Source organism: Pithys albifrons, chromosome 14 (assembly GCF_047495875.1).
Source record: "Pithys albifrons albifrons isolate INPA30051 chromosome 14, PitAlb_v1, whole genome shotgun sequence".
Classification (NCBI taxonomy): Eukaryota; Metazoa; Chordata; class Aves; order Passeriformes; family Thamnophilidae; genus Pithys; species Pithys albifrons.
Window position 1 is genome coordinate 2,401,563 of NC_092471.1, and position 17,275 is coordinate 2,418,837.

The 17,275-nt window shown below is 45.1% G+C and overlaps 1 protein-coding gene across 1 annotated transcript in view; it reads left to right on the top strand.

Moving 5' to 3' along the window:
* The window catches only part of LOC139678559 (connector enhancer of kinase suppressor of ras 2-like), a 150,676-nt gene that overhangs the window by 658 nt on the left and 132,743 nt on the right, over nt 1-17,275 (top strand). The window lies entirely within an intron of this gene.

The following is a 17,275-nucleotide window of genomic DNA, read 5'->3' on the forward strand; positions in this document are numbered from 1 at the left end:
GCCTGCCGATGCTCGGCTACTGCGAGCGCCCCGGGATGGAGGGAGGGAGGGCAGGGGGGCACTGAATCCCTCCGGAGCGGGCACGATGTGTTCCCGCCGTGGGATGCAGCAGGGCTGGCTTACAGGGCTCTTGGTGGGCTGTCTGTCTGCCAGACAGACAATTCCTGCCACGGGGGATCTCTGTTACATAAGGAGAGGTGCAGATTTGGGGTGTGTGTTACTCAGGGCAATGATTCCTGTAATGTGATTACCGAACTCAGTGGAGGGGCTGCATTGGATGCCCGCAGGAACGTCCCTAAAGCTTTCAAAGTGTTGTCATTAACAAGGGATTGGTTCTGATCTCATTTTGCTGAGCTACATCTCCATACTGGCCTGAAATTGGGCTGCTTAGGTGCTCATCAGGCTCGTTAGCAGCATGAGCTAATTACTGTCTGACAGGCACAGAGTGCTGTGAAGGCAGTGGGATGGATCCAGGGGGATGTATGAACTTTCTTTCTCAGGTGTTTGGGAGCTCAGGGTCATTGGGAGGGCTCAAGCAGGTCAGCAGGATGGCCCTGAAACCTTTAGGTCCAGGATTGATTCCCAGGCTCCGATGGCATTACATGATATCATCCCCAAATGTACGTGCAGGGGAGAGTTTTCTGCTCCACACCTCGATGTTCAGTAGACTAAAGAGTTAAAAAGTGGACAGCTCATTCTGCTATTTTAACTCATTACTTGGATTATAATGCAAATTAAATGCCAGAGTGAGCAGAATACTTGTTGCTAGAATTAAAAACACTTCCTGCTACTTTTTCATCCTTTTGGATGCAATGTAGTTCCATCTCGGGCAGTGCCGATCCATGGTGGGCAGTGCATGCCTGGGCAGCAAGAGGGTCACACAGACACAAGGGCTGGAATGTCTGGAGGTGCTGCCGGTTGGATTTCTCTCCCAGCCTGCACACTGCATCCATAGGGACATCTGGAGCAGGCAGAGGGAGCAGTGCTGTGCCTTGGGCTTGGGCACAGAGAGGGACAATGCCATGGACACTGAAGTGTTCAAAACATCCCTATTTTCCCTGGTGACTGGAGCTGCAGACCCCAAATAGCTGCCCCTCCATCCATTTTCCCCACACTAATATTACACCCCTCCTTTTTATCCAAGGATTTTTATCTTTTCCAGTGCAGAGTTCAGTTGCAGCCAAGGAAAAGACTTGACCCCCACGAATGGCAGGGGAGCACAATTAGTTCAAAGCTACTTGTAAATACCTTACTTGGGGGAAATGGCCCAGTTGTGTTTCCCTGTGTCCTGTGGCTCAGCTGGGTTGGATACAGCTGGATACAGTCATTCTGCTCAATCCATGTGTCAGAGAGGTCGGAGGTCTGCACAGCCAGTAATTTCCAGTCATAGGGTAGTTTTTATACGCTGAAAGGTGCAATTCTTTGACAGCAGTAAAGGATAAATTAAAGGCATTTGAGAAAAATTGCCACTTTATGAATGAGCAATATTATCTTTACTAGAGACAGCAACATGTAAATAAACAATATAAAAAATATTGCAACCATAATATACCTTTTAGTGGGGCTTAAAATATATCTATGCACAATAATTTTTATTTGTAACGATAATAAATTATATTTCAGAGGGAAATCACAGAGATCCACTTTTTAAACTTGCATTTCTCATAATTACTGGAGCCATTGTAACTTTTAAAATCTGCTAGCAAAGGACATGGTCTGAAACTGGCAGTGAGTACCAGCAACATCAAATAATTCTAAAGGAGATGGAAGAAAAGCACAGAAATGATGTTAATGGTTTGAGACCTGAGGCCCCAGAATGTGTCGTGGTTGCAGCGTGAGATCTGAGTCTGAGCCCCCCCAAGAGCAGACACCCTTCTGTTCTTTCCCTTAAGGAAATGTTACTTGCCAGAAAAGTGAAACTGGGTAGGCTGTAAGGAACATTATTATGACAAGTTGGCATCTTGTGTTTATCCACAGTTGCTCTCTGGGGAGCCCATTCAGCTGGAATGCAATTAGGGAGCTGCATCTGATGGTGTGGACAACCTGAAAAGGCCATGCAAGTCTGGAGGAACTGATTCCTGAGGCTCACAGAGCATCCAGAAGTTAAAACTCTGGGCACTTCTGTGTTAAAGAAATTGCCTTTGCACAAAAATGGTCTGGCAAGTTTGGCAGTTATGCAGCAGAAGGCACTGTGGTGAAAAGGAATATTTCTGAGGGAGCTGAAAACTATGGCAATATTCTTAACATCAGTTTTCAGTCACTACTCTTTTTCCTTCAAAATTTTAAATGCCTCTAAATGGTTTTTACTTCAGAAAATGAACAAGTGTTTCCCCTGGAACACACCCATTCCTTACATAACTTCCATGTTTTCTGGGGTTAAGGACCCAAAAGGTATTTTAAGAAAAACCTTTGCCTTCCTCACATTCCACTGTGGCCCTGTTGGAGAGCAAATATTGACCACAGAGTTTGCAAGTACTTTAAGGGTCAGAGTAGTTTCTAATGTGGTGAGTTTTCCCTGTAAGTTTAACATATTAATGTGAGTAAATGACCAACTCTAGTTCAGTAGGTGCATCTGGAATGCTTTCCCTGGAGACTTTGGTTGCTTTTGATGTGTTACTGAGTTGGTAAAAGCATCTCAGGTTGTGTTCCCACTGTAAGTAGAATCTAAAAGGTGTTCCTGCACTTTCCCAACTCAGAGCACCGAAGAGGTTGTGCTTCCTCAGGGCAGCAGTTTACAAGTAGGTCATTTAAAATGTGAATTCATTACAGGGAAGTGACACCTCTGATTAAATAAATACTCACTTTTCAAAGCAGCCCCATGAAATGAAACGAAACACAATGCAATGAAATACAGCTGTGACTGCCAGAGAGTGGAATGTTATTGAACAGCTGAAAATTAAAATGGGAATCCAGCTATTTCCTAAGTACCTGTAAGTAATAACTCCACACGGAGCCTGCCATTCAGAGGCTGGGGGACTGACAGGTTTGTCTGCCCAAACAGCCTTCAGTGGAGCTTTCTCTCTGCTTTAGACACTCATTTCACAACTGCAAGCCATTTTTCTCCCCTTTAAATCTAGAATTTCTCCACTCTCAACGGGAGATGCAGACATGAAAAAATAAAAATTAATTCAGTTGCTAAACTGATTAACTGTGCTGCACTGATCCTGTGCAGAATAATTATATGTTTAGCTGAAGGGTTTTCCTTAGCATGTAATTCCCTGATTTCAGGCTGGCTCATGAAGGAGCAGGGAAGGGAGGGAGGGAGCTGCTGACGTGAGTGGCCTCGTTAACATTCCCGGCACGGAGGGCTCCGCCAAAGCCCTCCCAGCTCCCTGTGCCTGCCATGAGCTCACCACCTGCTCTGGAGCAATGTGGCACAGCCAGGGGGTCTCCTCTGCTTGGAACACCTTGGAATGTGATGGAAGCACAGCTGGATGTTGTGAGCTGCAGCACAGGCAGCCCTGGGGGTGCTGAGCTTGGCACTGCCCTCCCTGACCCCTCCTGGCCTTGGCACCCCAGAGGGCACCAGCACAATTCCGCAAGGGACAATTTGGAACTGGAGGAGACAACTGAGGTCATACCTGATTTAGGAAAGTGGAGGCTTCATAACATCCTTTCAGCTCTTTCTGGAGACAAATAGGTTTGGAGGAGATCTGAGCCACAGATACAGATGCCCTCAAAATTAGTGTTGAATTTCCAAGCAGTTCTCAAGTAAAGGTTTCATCCTTTCCCTTCTGCTCTCCCAGTTTTACAACTGAAGCAAACAATTTGCTGTTGTGGCTCCCCCTTGGATTCCCATGTTCCACTGGCACCACAGTCCCAGTTGTCACCAGAAGTCCCTGAAGCACAACTTGCTGCAATTCCCCTCCCGTTTCTCTTACACATTTCAGACTTTTATACCTTTTAGGAATGAATTTTGTCAACAACTGTTGAGTGCAGTGAACTCTTTGCTTTAAGAGGGTCAGCAGAGCCCACCTCAGAGCTGACTGCTTTGCAATACACGTGTTAAGACCAGATTTCAAGGATCAAGTTCCTGATATCCACCACAGTTTAGTGTTGGAATCACCAGTCTGGGCAGGTTTGGCCAGAATACAAGTTTTAATTGTTTGAATACAAGTGAGAATCACTCCAAGGCCCTTCTGGAAGAATTTCTGTGCCCAGCCCACCCACATCAAAGTGGCCTCATGTCTTCCCAAGACCTTTACCAACTCCACAAGACTTTGGATGGTTTTTGAGGGGAGTGACCCTCATCTTTGACATGTGAAACAATCCCAAAGGGATTATAACTCTCCTGGATATTTCATGGTTTATACCTCCCAGAATACCCATGGGAGAACATGTCCAAATGTCTAAAGCTCAAAAATCCTTGTAAGGAGCAGTGGGCAGAGCCCCCTGAGAGCAGAGTTTGAGTGTGTTCAGCAGAGCTGCAGCCCCAGGAGCAAACACAGACCTGTGCCACCTTTGCCAACACCTTACAAACTGTCCATTCCCTTCAGCCTCAGGGGTTAAAACATGCAGAGCTCAGAGGGCTGGCAGCTGCCTGAGAGCCCCCAGGGCTTTGAGTATTATCACTGGTCATTCAGCCTGGACTGACAAGGAGACGCTTTGCTGGGTCCAGGTGCCCATTTTGTGCCCTCCCAGTGGCTCTGCAGCCATGGCTGGGGTCGTGCCAAGCTGCTCTACCCACTGGGTATTGTCCATGGAAATTATTGGGCAGAGGTGTTTCTGCATCCCTATCACCAGCACCTCATTCTTACTGCCATCCTTTTGAGGAACAATTAGAACCTGGGCCATCTATCTTCCAAGAACTGACTGGATTAGCACTATCTCCAAGAAAGATTTCAGCAATATTTAGCACTTTAATGGTCTGTATTTAGCATCAGGTTATTTAGCAATACATTCTGAAATTTCCCTATCTATGAAGCATCTACATTCAGACCTTTCTCAGGAATGTAATTCTGCTCACAGGGAAAAGTCTGAGCTGAATGAAATTCTCTCAAGTCACGTTTATCAAGCATAACTAATCTTGCAGGTCATTATGTAAAGAAAGTTCCTTGATTAACACTCAGCCCCCACTGCTGTGCAGGGTTCTGTCCTGGAACCTTTTCCATGTGCTCCAAGACTCTCTCCCAGTTGCTCCCAGTTGTGCCCATTGCAGGGAGGGCAGAGTGGCAGTGCAGGTTCAGAGGGGCCCAACCTTCAGCTCTGCTATTCACAAGGTTTCATATTAGGAGGCAAAATTCAGAATAAACTGATCCTGTGGGTGACACTTTCAGACCACATTAAATGAGGCTCAGTATGTCAAGAATCTGCCAAGAGTCTGGATCCTGCTGAGCAATAAGAGACTTTCTTGCCCTATTAATCCCAATTTCCAAATGTTTCCTTGCTTAGGCAAGACTGACACACCCCAAGGACCACAACACTGAGAACTCTGTGGGGAACCCTTTTACCAGTTTATAAAATGTGTATTTCCTAGAAAAAGAGCAGAACATCTCAGTGTTACAGGATTTCTGTCTGCCTAAGTAGGAAAGCAGATTGAGAAACAACAAACTTTGCAGAAAAATACATTCTAAGGAGCATTTGAGTGCATTCTGAGAAACCCCTGTGTGGATGGGGCAGTGTCAGGCACAGCTCTGCTCCAGCTGCTCCTCCAAAGCAGCTCCAGCATCCCTGGCTCTGCCCTCAAGGGGATCTTCTGATGGACCCTGTGCCTGAGTAAAGAAATGTTCCTCCCTCCTGACCTTCCCACACATCTCATTCTCAAGGGTTTCATGTTTTAATTGCATCTCTGTTTGCAATGAACAATATACCAGCAAATATCCCAACCCTGCCACATGCAGGCAGGCAAAAAGCATCTTACAATTTGTCCTTTTGCACACCTACAAAGGTTTAAAAGCTGAAAAAGAGAGAATTTATCCTTCTCTCTGAGAACAGCTGTCCTGCCATGCTGACAGGAACAGAGGTTGTAGTGAAATTAGTGAAATTATTGAAGCATTTTATTTAATAAACTACAATAGTATCAAATTTTGCTGAGCAATAGTAGACATTCATGTTCTACACCCAAAGTAATTTTGCAGATATCTTCTAAATGCTGCTTTTGTAGTTTAGGTTTCTTAGTAAACATGACCCTCTCTTCCCTATGGCCCTGCAGTGATGGCAGGAGCTGCAAAGTGGAAAGTTCAGGAGTTTTATTACAGGATTTAGAGGGAGGACAAAATTATGAGGTTGTGTTTGTGAAGAGCTCTAGTGAGGAATCAAATGAAATTATTCCTAATTAACTACCACTCCAACAGCCCCAACCTGTGTCCTGGCTGACCCTGTGGAGTGACACACTCAGGAGAATTCCAGGCCAGTGCAATGTTTGGGATTTCCTGCTCCAATCCTCTGCCAAATGCTTTCTAGGAAAGACAACTGCAAAAAGGCTGTGGTGCCTTTTTAGTTCTGACGTGGGTGGTGTGTTTAAACTAAGAATGTAGCAGCCTGTAATTTTACAAAACACACTCAGCTTTATTCCCTACAAACGTGTCCACCTCCTTCATTCTGAAAATCATACAAAGCCGGGAAAAACTCCACGGATTGCAGGAGATCTTAAGGTAGGAGTTGTGTTTTCTCTGAGCACTGAACCAGTGCAGCTGTGGAAAGGATTCATTGGGCACAGCTGCTTTTTGGTTTACACGGAGAGCTGTCCCTGAGTGGGGACAGACAGTGGTGTCCTCTGACAGCTCAGACATGGCAACGAGCCCTTGAATTCAGAGCTCTCTCTCTCCTCCAGCTCCTGCTGTTCCCTTTTGTCTCCCTCCTGTCTGTTCCTGTTCCTCTCCAGCAGCATTTTCCTGTCTTTTTCACAACCACGTGGATGGAGAGTAACCATCAGATTGGGACACAATTCCTTCATTCACCATTAGAAAATTCCAGCCCTGTGTATCTCCCAAAGGGCTCCAGGATTTGGGAGTGAACTGCACCCAAAATCCAGGAGAAGGTGAAAGCCTCCAACCTCAAGAAGCCAAGCACAGCCCTGGGAGCTCTGAGGTGCACCTGGAGGGGGGAAATATTGAGGGTTCTTTGGTTCCCTGTGAGTCTCCAGGTGCTTCTCATGTCTCTGCCAGGATGGGACCTGTTGCTTCCCTGGAACTGGGGAGGTGGATCAGCAGTTCAACATCTATGGATGAAATCTTTTCCACTGAAAATCCCTAAATCCAGGGAAGACTTTGTAGGAATCTCTTCTTGCTCACTCAGCATCACCAGTGAGCTCCTAATGAAAATGCCTTAATTGCAGAACACTAAGCAGAGATTTTAATTGCCTGATGCCAAAGGTTTGGATTGTTCATTGCCAAGCCAGGCTGAGAGCTCTCCTTGGTTATACAAAACACAACTTCATGGTTTACAGAGGAAAAAGACACTCAAAGCAGAGAAAAATCACCTTGAAATTTGCATTTGTGTCGTGCAGTTGGAGGGAACAGGCAGAGTAATGGAAGAGAAGTTCAGAACTAACAGAGTGTGAATGTCAGATCAAAAAAGTGGATCCACTGTGGGCAGCAGCTCAGCAAGGCTGTTCTCCCAGCAATAAATCTTGGAGAATGAAGAGAGTTAGTCAATAATCCATTAAAAAATGCAAAAAATAATTATCCAGGTGATGAAACAGATAAATTATAATAATAAATAGACAGGGAATTTTTACATAGGATATAAAAAGAAAGATAAAGGAAGAGTTAAAAAAATTGTAATTTTCTTAGAAAAACTGGAGGAAAACCTTCCTCAAGGCTTTCCTAAGTGGACTTAAAAACCTTGGGAGATGTGCTAAGGAAAAAAAGATGCACTGGAGCCTCCTGTGACCTGTTCCTTGTCTCTCTGGCAGTTCTCAGGACAAGTTCTCTCTGCCTTTTGTGGCAGCAGCAGAAATCATTATTTGCATATCAGAGTGAGGCAATGCTTTAAGTGGAAAGCCCTGTTGTCTTCCTCAAGGTCCATCCCAGCATCTCTTTGTCTCTAATAGGTAGGGCTATTTTGTATTATTTTGGTCTGAAGGTCATCCTACCACTTCCTGTAGTCAAGATTATTTGGCAAATGGTCTTGATTTGCATGTCCAGATGACAGGTTGTACTCTGAATAAATTCAGATGAGGCCTCAAAGTTACTGGTAATTGTGTATCTTTAAAAAAATTTGTTGTCTTCCTCAAGGTCCATCCCAGCATCTCCTTGTCTGTAGTAATTTTAGGAAAGGGCACTATGTGAGACTTTTGCTGAAGAACTAGAAATTCAGTAATAAATCCACTGCCCCAGTGAGACATCCTTTATACAGGAGTGTCAGTGTGTCCTGCAGAGTGGCTGCACTGGGGGAGGGAATAAAGCTGATCAAGCAGTTTAATTAGGAAATATTCTTGAGGGACACTGGAGATCACAGTCCAGTCATGCACTGGAATATTCTCTTTTTTTTAATTTAAAATTTACAGTGATCTACCAAGAGTTCTCTTGACAAACCCAAGTAGAAAGGAGCCAAGTCTGTTAAAGCCACGCTCATTCCCAACATCCATGACCTTCCCTTTTCTCTCTGTGCATTTTCTGTTTCCCATTGCTGTGTTTTAACTCATTGATTTGACTCTAAAAATGCTTAGAGATGAGGAGGATACTGAGAGGAATTGGAAAACCTGCCTAGAAATCCACTGAACAAAGACAAGTGTGGTGCCACTGCGAGCAAATACGGGTGTGACTTCTGGTGACATCACAGGTCATTATGCAGCTGTTAATGAACCAAGGGCAGGCAGGGATGGGACAAGGGGAATGGCCTGAAGGTGATGGAGGGCAGGGTTAGATTAGGGAATAGGAAGGAATTCCTGGCTGGGAGGGTGGGCAGGCCCTGGCACAGGTTGGGCAGAGAAGCTGTGGCTGCCCCATCCCTGGGAATGTCCAAGGCCAGGCTGGACAGGGCTTGGAGCCACCTGGGACAGTGGGAGGTGTCCCTGCCCATGGCCGGGTGGGGCTGGGTGGACTTTGAGGTCCTTCCAGCCCAAATCATCCTGGGATTCTCTGAAACACAAAGTACTGTTTAAAACAGATGCACTGGCAGTGGTTTGCAGAACATCAGACTGGCAGTGCATACACTGATCTGAAGGTAAATATGGTATTTACAGCTCAGAAACTGGTTCTTTCTCTAAATCTGCACTAAACCCATTCACCACGGTGGCATTTGCATTTTCACCCTGGTGAAAGCACAAGTTGATGTGCTCTCTACAGAGTCCAACAGACTGAGGTGACAGAAAGCAGTCAAAATGCTTTGAAAAAGGCTGTCAGAACCTGCTCCTCCTGCAGGCAGCTGGCAGGGCCTGGCACTGCCTGTCCTCACTGTAGTGAGAGGCTCAGCTCTGCCCTGATGGACATCTCAGGCCAGGCTGGCTCTGCAGTGGGGGCTGGCACTGTCCTTGTGCAGCTTTTACAGGGAGTGGAGAGCTGCTGAGATCAGAGGCTCTGGGGAAAGGCAGGATCATTATCAGACCCTGCTGGGGGAGGTTCTGCCCTGCACCAGATCAGGTAACCTGGACAAAGCAATATTTGCAATCAAAGGGCAGTGCCAGCCTTATCTACATTGTGGATATGAACTTTTCTTGGCTCTGTGTCCCCCACATGCAGGCTGGAAGCACAAAGCTTCAGTGCTGCACAGGGCACACCTTGAGTGTTGTGTTCAGTTCTGGGCCCCTCAGTTCAGAAAGGATATTGAGGGGCTGGAGCGAGTCCAGAGAAGAGCAACGAGGCTGGAGAAGGGACTGGATGTGACACTGAGTGTCCTCTTAAACACCTCCAGGGACAGAGAATCCACCATGTCTTGATCCAACCCCACTGTGATCACCAGCCCAGGGCACCAAGTGCCAGAGTGATCCCAGTGGAGTTGGATCAAGGGTTGGACTTGATAATCTCAGAGGTCTCTTCCAACCCAAGTGAGAAGAGCAACGAGGCTGGAGAAGGGACTGGAGCACAAGTGCTGTGGGGAGAGGCTGAGGGAGCTGGGGGTGTTCAGCCTGGAGAAGAGGAGGCTCAGAGGTGACCTCAGCACTGTCTGGAACTGCCTGAAGGGAAGTTTTGGCCAGGTGGGGGTTGCTCTCTTCTGCCAGGCACTCAGCAATAGGACAAGGGGGCACGATGGGCTCAAGCTCTGCCAGGGGAAATTGAAGTTGGAGAGCAGAAAAAAATTCTTTACAGAGGGAGTAATCAGGCATTGGAATGGGCTGCCCAGAGAGGGGGTGGATTCACCATCCCTAGAGATTTCTAAATGCAGATTGGCCGTGGCACTGAGTGCCATGATCTGGTAAAGGGACTGGAGTTGGACCAAGGGTTGGACTTGATGATCTCGGAGGTCTTTTCCAACCCAATCCATTCTATGATTCTATGATTCTATGATTTTGCATTGCTGAAGTCCAGGCAGGGCTGGGAGGGACTGCAAGAGCTGCAAGAACTTCAGGTGTGATGCAGACAAAGGGTCTGAGTTTTACGTAAATAAACATTTAATGATAATAAATGTAATAAACATTTCATGAGCAACAACTCTTAATAAAGACAGAGAGACACAGTGAAATGCAGAGAGATGGTCATTAATACCATGAGCATCCATAGCAAAAATTTCCTTTGGGCTGTTTGCAGTGTAGGATTCCAGTTGTTGTTGCACAGGGCAGGAAACTGCTCCAGTAGAGGCCTGTCTGCTCTGGGGATGCACATCTTCAAGGCTGAAGTGTTTCTCTGCACACATAGAGCCCATTAATCAAGGGGGAGAGTTGAAGCACCTTATTCATCATATTTGCCGTGTTTGGATTTGAAGTGATGAGAATTATAATAATGATCCTGAGCATTATTGTTGAGTAATATGAAGTGTTCATCTGCAGGAATAAATAGGATTTGGCCTGTGAAGGTTCAGACATCTGGTACAAGCATATGGGTTGGGAATCATTAGATAATTGCTACAGAAATGCAAGAAAAATGTCTTTTTGAGGATAGACTCAAGGCCTTGAGAACTGCTGCAGGTGCTTCCCTGTCCCTGGGAGCTGCTTCCATCCCTGGGAGCTGCTTCCATCCCTGGGAGCTGCTTCCATCCCTGCTGCTCCCATCCCTGGGAGCTGCTCCCATCCCTGCTGCTCCCATCCCATCATAAAATGGACTAGGTTGGAAAAGGCCTCTGAGATCATCAAGTCCAACCCTTGGTCCAACTCCAGTCCCTTTACCAGATCATGGCACTCAGTGCCACGGCCAAGCTCAGCTGAAAAACCTCCAGGGATGGGGAATCCACCCCCTCTCTGGGCAGCCCATTCCAATGCCTGAGCACTCTCTCTCCAAAGAATTTCTTTCTGATCTCCAACTTCAATTTCCCCTGGCAGAGCTTGAGCCCATCGTGCCCCCTTGTCCTATTGCTGAGTGCCTGGGAGAAGAGACCAGCCCCACCAAACCTGGCCTTGGACAATCCCAGGGGTGGGGAGCCCACACCCCTCTGTGCCAGGGCCTCACCACCTTTAGAGTCAAGTGTGAGGATTATGAAGGTTTTTTGAATTCTGAAGGTTTTGAGGCAGTTTCAAGCCTAGGGTAGGGTGGTGCCTCCTTATACAGATGGGGACAGTGAAAGATAATTAAAACTGTGAGAAAACTGGCAAGATAACTAAACCAAAGTGAGATAAGCAGGGATTTGAGAGAAGCAATCTATGGGAATAGAATATGTGTAAATAATTTCTCATAGAACAAAAAGTACACCTGAACAGTGAGTAACGTTTTTAGACACTGCCATAAACCTGTGAAAACTGACCATGGGTGGGATTTAGGATATACAGTCTGTAACTTGCAGTTTGAGAGATCTGTTTTCTTTCCTCATCTTCTTTTTTGCAGCAATATATGTAGTTTAATAACTCAATAATTACCTTGTGTGTGACACCTGTGCCCTTTTTCTCCACCACAACAAATTGCAATGACAGTCAAGAACCTCAGGCCATGAGGCAGAACCTTCTCCTTGTCCAAATCCAACCATCCTTACAGATATCTGTGCCAGTTCACATCCTGATCCCTGCCCCAGTGCTAACCAGGAATCCTTTATGGATCTGGGCATCCTAAGCCAGGTCATTCCCTACAGGAAAATACCACATTAATTCTCCCTTCCTTTCTTTGTGTGTTTTGATTTCATTTCCAATTCTGTTAAGTGAAAACATCTTCACGATTTATTCAACAATTATGACTTGCTGCAATTTTCTTTATGCTACGAATTTAAGGAAAAAAGGCCTTGGGCTGCCTGGCATTCCTAACACTGAGAATTCCTGCTGTTTCCCAGGTAGCTGTCAGCTCAGCAGAAGGAAAAAAGCTAATTATTTTAAGCAGGTCGGTCAGGAAGAAAACTGAAATTCTACATAACAGCCAGAAATCTGTGCCCATTGAGTTCAGGTGAAATCTGAAATCTGCTGCTGCAGAAAGATGTGGCTGCAAAAGAATCTACTGGTAAAAACACACCGTGCAAACATTTAACAATGTAATCTTGTCAGGCTTGAAATTAAAGAATTGCCTGCAAATGGGATCCCTGGTTTGCATTAGGATGAGGCTGGGAGGGATGATGAGGGAAACAGGAAGATGTGCAAGGAGAAAATGAATCAAAACTATGGGGGTAGGTGTAATTTTTCTTGATATAACAACATTTTTCTGCAGGAAGAGTGGAAAAGAATTATAGAAAACTTCTCAGACACCAGGCAAGACACCCTAAGTAATTCCAGTGTGATGTATTCTGTATATTTATAAAATATTTATTAATTTTAAAAGGCTGAAATTACCCTTGGGAGTGTCAAATCCCTTGGAACTCAAAGACATTTAAATATTACCATGTATTTACTTATGTTGAAGAAACTGCTGGAGTAAAAACTCAGTAAATTCTACAAAACCCCTTAATTTCCTGTATCATGTGGGGCCAAAGGAAAAGGTTATTGAAGTGAAATATTTTACTGCCCAGACCACTTTTCCCGGTGTTGAACACTGATATTTCATTTATTCTGAAGGATGCAACAATTTTACCTTGCCACAGTTATGATGGAATTTTTGGTTGGGATGTGCCATCCCTGGCAGTGCCCAAGGCCAGGCTGGGTGGGCATTGGAGCAGCCTGGGACAGTGGGAGGTGCCCCTGCCCATGGTGGGGGTGGCACTGGGTGGGCTTTGAGGTCCCTCCCCACCCAAACCATTCTATGTGATACATAAGAAAGCACCCACATGGTGCTTCAAACTGCTTATAAACCAAACTGGTTTAGGAACAGAAGGAATTGTGTCTTAGGAAGTGTAAAGAAAAGCCCAGCTGTATTTTTTTTAATCAGGTAGTTTAAACCACTTTATTCCCCCAGGGTGGCATCAACAGCACATGCACTGAATGGGCCCTTAATCAGTGGGACCACATCTAGAATATGGTTTTATTTCATATATTATTGTCTCTGTGAGCAAACAAACCCCAAACCTTTGTGTGTGGTGGAGCTGATGTGCCCTGATGGCACTTTGGGATGTTTCTGGACAGGAATTCTTGTCAAATGTGGAGCCTTGCTGAGCCCAGCCCAGAGCTCTGTGAGCCCAAAGAGCTCGTGCAGGGCTCATTTGTCTGTTCCTGTCTGCAGACACCTGTGGGCTTGGCTTGGCTCCAATCCCATCCCTGATCCAGCAGCAATTCCTTGACTGCAGCAAACTCTGTATAGAAGTGTTACAGTTTCACTAAATATTCTTTTCAATGGCATTAGTTGAGAATTTTGCTGCTTCAGGAGTCGGATCCTCAAAGCTCAACTTACATGTTGAACTATACATTGACATGGTTTTGTTATTTAAATATGTACAACCTGTATGTTCTTCTTAGAAAGAATAACCTTGTTTTTCTTTTGAGTCTATAAATGGAGTTTTTCCAAAGTATTTCATCCTGAACATCTTTGGGGCTCAGGCCCCCAAGGGGATGTGGATACAGAAAAAAAAAAGGCAAAAAAAAGAAAAGCTAATTCCGTTAATGAAGAAGATGAACTGCTGCCCTGACTGTGGCCAGGCTGAGCACAGGCTCGGTCCAAGGCTCTCCTGAGCACTCAGTTCCTGCATTCCACTGGCTTGGAAAAGGAGGGGGAAGAGGAAACACAGCAGGGAAGCTCCTTGGCATCCAGAGCCCTGTCCATCCCCGCGGGTGAGGAGGGGAGGAGGAGGAGCAGGCTGAGGAAGGCACCAAATCAAACACATGGACAATTCTGGAACGTTGGGTTTGAGCAGCCAACTCTTCTGGAAAGGGAGAGCTGGGGCTTTGCAATGTGGATCAATCATGCAAAGATCAAACAAACATCAAAACAAGCCAAAAACTCTTTCCTAGTTGACACTAAACCAGTAAATGTGGTCACAGAAAGCAGAACTGCAGCAAAATGAAGACTCCTGTGCTGTAGAACTCCCTGGAGAAGCTCTGGCTGTCATCAGCTGTGGCAGAACTCTTTGGCTGTCCTTTCTGATGTGCCTTTTTTTACAAGGGATTATTGACTTTTAGGCAGAAAATGGTTCTGGTGGAGCAGCAAAACTCCTGGGCTGTACTGCCAGTGCCCCTTGGCACACCGAGGGTGCCCAGCTGGAGCTCCCAGGCCATGGGGGGGTGGCAGAGGAGCCACCTGAGCTCTGTGTGCCCCTCTTGGAGGCACACAGGCACTGTGGAGGTGAAGCACAGCCTGGGGACACCGTTCTCAGGGCAAGGAGAGGAAGTTGGTTTCGTATGTCCTTTGAGATGATGGAAATAGTGTTTCCTTTGTGCATGAGCTCCAGGTGTGGAACTCCCAGAACTGAAGCCAAGGGATGTCCAAACCCAGAATGGTTTCAGGGCTGCATTACATTACCAAGAACCTTGCCAGTTTTCCCCATCCTCTTATTTTGGAAGGGAGAACTTCATACCCAGCCCCACACTCAGAGAAATTTGTTTTAGCTTTGAATAGACCAGAACTCCTGTGCTAAATTTCTTTTCAGCTCTGCACTGCCCAGACTTGAAGACAAAAAATCACACTCAGTGTTTGGCATTAACAGGATATGTAAAACTTGCTCAATTCTCTCTTGCCACTCCCTGCATTATAGACTTTAATTAGTTCATGAGTCTGGAGAAGGCACTGGGTTTGTGTTCCAGTTCCAAACAGGCTCCCAGCCTCTCTCTTTGTCACTTGAGGACATGCATATAATATTTTCCCCTTTGCATCAGATAAGATTGTCACTTCACAGAGTACAGAGTCTGCCCTGCCTTGTGCTGATGTCTCTGAGTCAAAAGAAAACTCCAGGCAATCCCCTGTGTTCCTTCAGACACTTTATGATACTTCTAATTACAGAATAGATTTTATAGGAATTTCCATCACATCTCTGCCTCTTGTTTCTATTTTTTCCTGGCTGATGTAATCTCCCAGGCTCCCTTTGCTCTTTGTAGCAGGGAAAAAGAAATGGAAGAGTGAAAAATTACTCTGGCACTTTTTTTTTTCTGGTTTCTACCCTTTGTCAGCCCTTCCACTAATGGTTGTTACAAAATTAAAAGGCACAGTTAGGATGTGGAACACTAAAAGTACATCTGAGTTGCACCATTTGCACTTCAGTCTCTGAATTTCTAACCAACCTTTCCATTGTAAGTGTTCCATCAGGAGAAAATGGAAGTCAGCAATTAAGGGGGGAGGAGGAATAAAATTAAATCAAATTTGATTCCATAAGACATTTTTTGTTTGTTTTACATAGACAGAGTTGCAAGGGCTCGTTCCTCAGTACATTTTGTCTCAGAAGACCCAGCACAGGAACCAGCATCCCAGAATAGTCCTAAACACAGACTGATGGGCATGTTCTCTTCCTAAAGTGCCTGATCTGCTCCCCCTGAGTGCAGAGGCTGAATTCAGAGTTCAGCTGAAGCTGAACCAGCTCTTGCAATCACCAGCTCATGAAGGTCTCCAGAAATGCCCCAAAGTCCAGGGAAAGTTGATTTCCTTGGCCCAAGGAGATGCAGCAAAGGCAGAGTTGGCCAAGAACAGATCCAAGAGAAGCAGGTGGCTGTTGGGACAGGCAAACACATCAGTTATGGGTGGATCCCACTCTGCAGGAGGGCACTGCTGCTCCAAGCACCACCCAAGGGGGAGCACAGAGCTCTGGGAGAGGCTCTGCATGGGGCGAGGGCAGCAGGAGAAGAAGAAAGAGCCAGAAGGATCATTGGGGAACCACAGAGAAACAACTGATGTGCAAAATAACCTGCCTGTGCTGAGAATCAGGGAAAAGGGTTTCAAATCAGGAAAAAGGGTAATTTTGGTTCAAGGTTATAATGTAGAATAGACTAAACTTCACTAGACTGGTTGAAAACAAGATTACTTTTTATTTTAACCAGTTGGTAGAATAGAATAGAATAGAATAGAATAGAATAGAATAGAATAGAATAGAATAGAATAGGATGGAATGGAATGGAATGGAATAGAATAGAATAGAATAGAATAGAATAGAATAGAATAGAATAGAATAGAATAGGATGGAATAGGATGGAATGGAATGGAATGGAATGGAATAGAATAGAATAGAATAGAATAGAATAGAATAGAATAGGATGGAATGGAATGGAATGGAATAGAATAGAATAGAATAGAATAGAATGGAATAGGATGGAATGGAATGGAATAGAATAGAATAGAATAGAATAGAATGGAATGGAATGGAATGGAATAGAATAGAATAGAATAGAATGGAATGGAATGGAATGGAATGGAATAGAATAGAATAGAATAGAATAGAATAGAATAGGATGGAATAGGATGGAATAGGATGGAATAGAATGGAATAGGAAGGAATGAAATAGAATAGAATAGAATAGAATAGAATAGAATAGGATGGAATAGGATGGAATAGAATGGAATAGAATGGAATAGGAAGGAATGAAATAAAATAGAATAGAATAGAATAGAATATTATAGAATAGAGGACACTGCTCAGAGGCAGGCCAGGCTCTGGCACACTGGGGTTGGATTTCTCTGGCACTCCTCTCAGACACTCATGTTGTCCCATGTGAGAAATCACAACTACAGGCAAGGTCAGTTCAGAAGAACCAGGAGAGAAAAAAGTACCAAATGTACTTTCCTTTGTAGGTTTTTAATGTATGTCCTTTCCTAAATTTTAAATGCTCCCAACTGACCACATAATTTATCAATTCCAGCAGAAAGAAAAACCTTAAGAAAACGCAGATTGAAAGGCAACCTTCAGTACAATTCTAATGCACTTGGATGGTTTTCTGGGAAACACTGGCTGGGAAAAGAGTCTTGTTTGCCTCAGA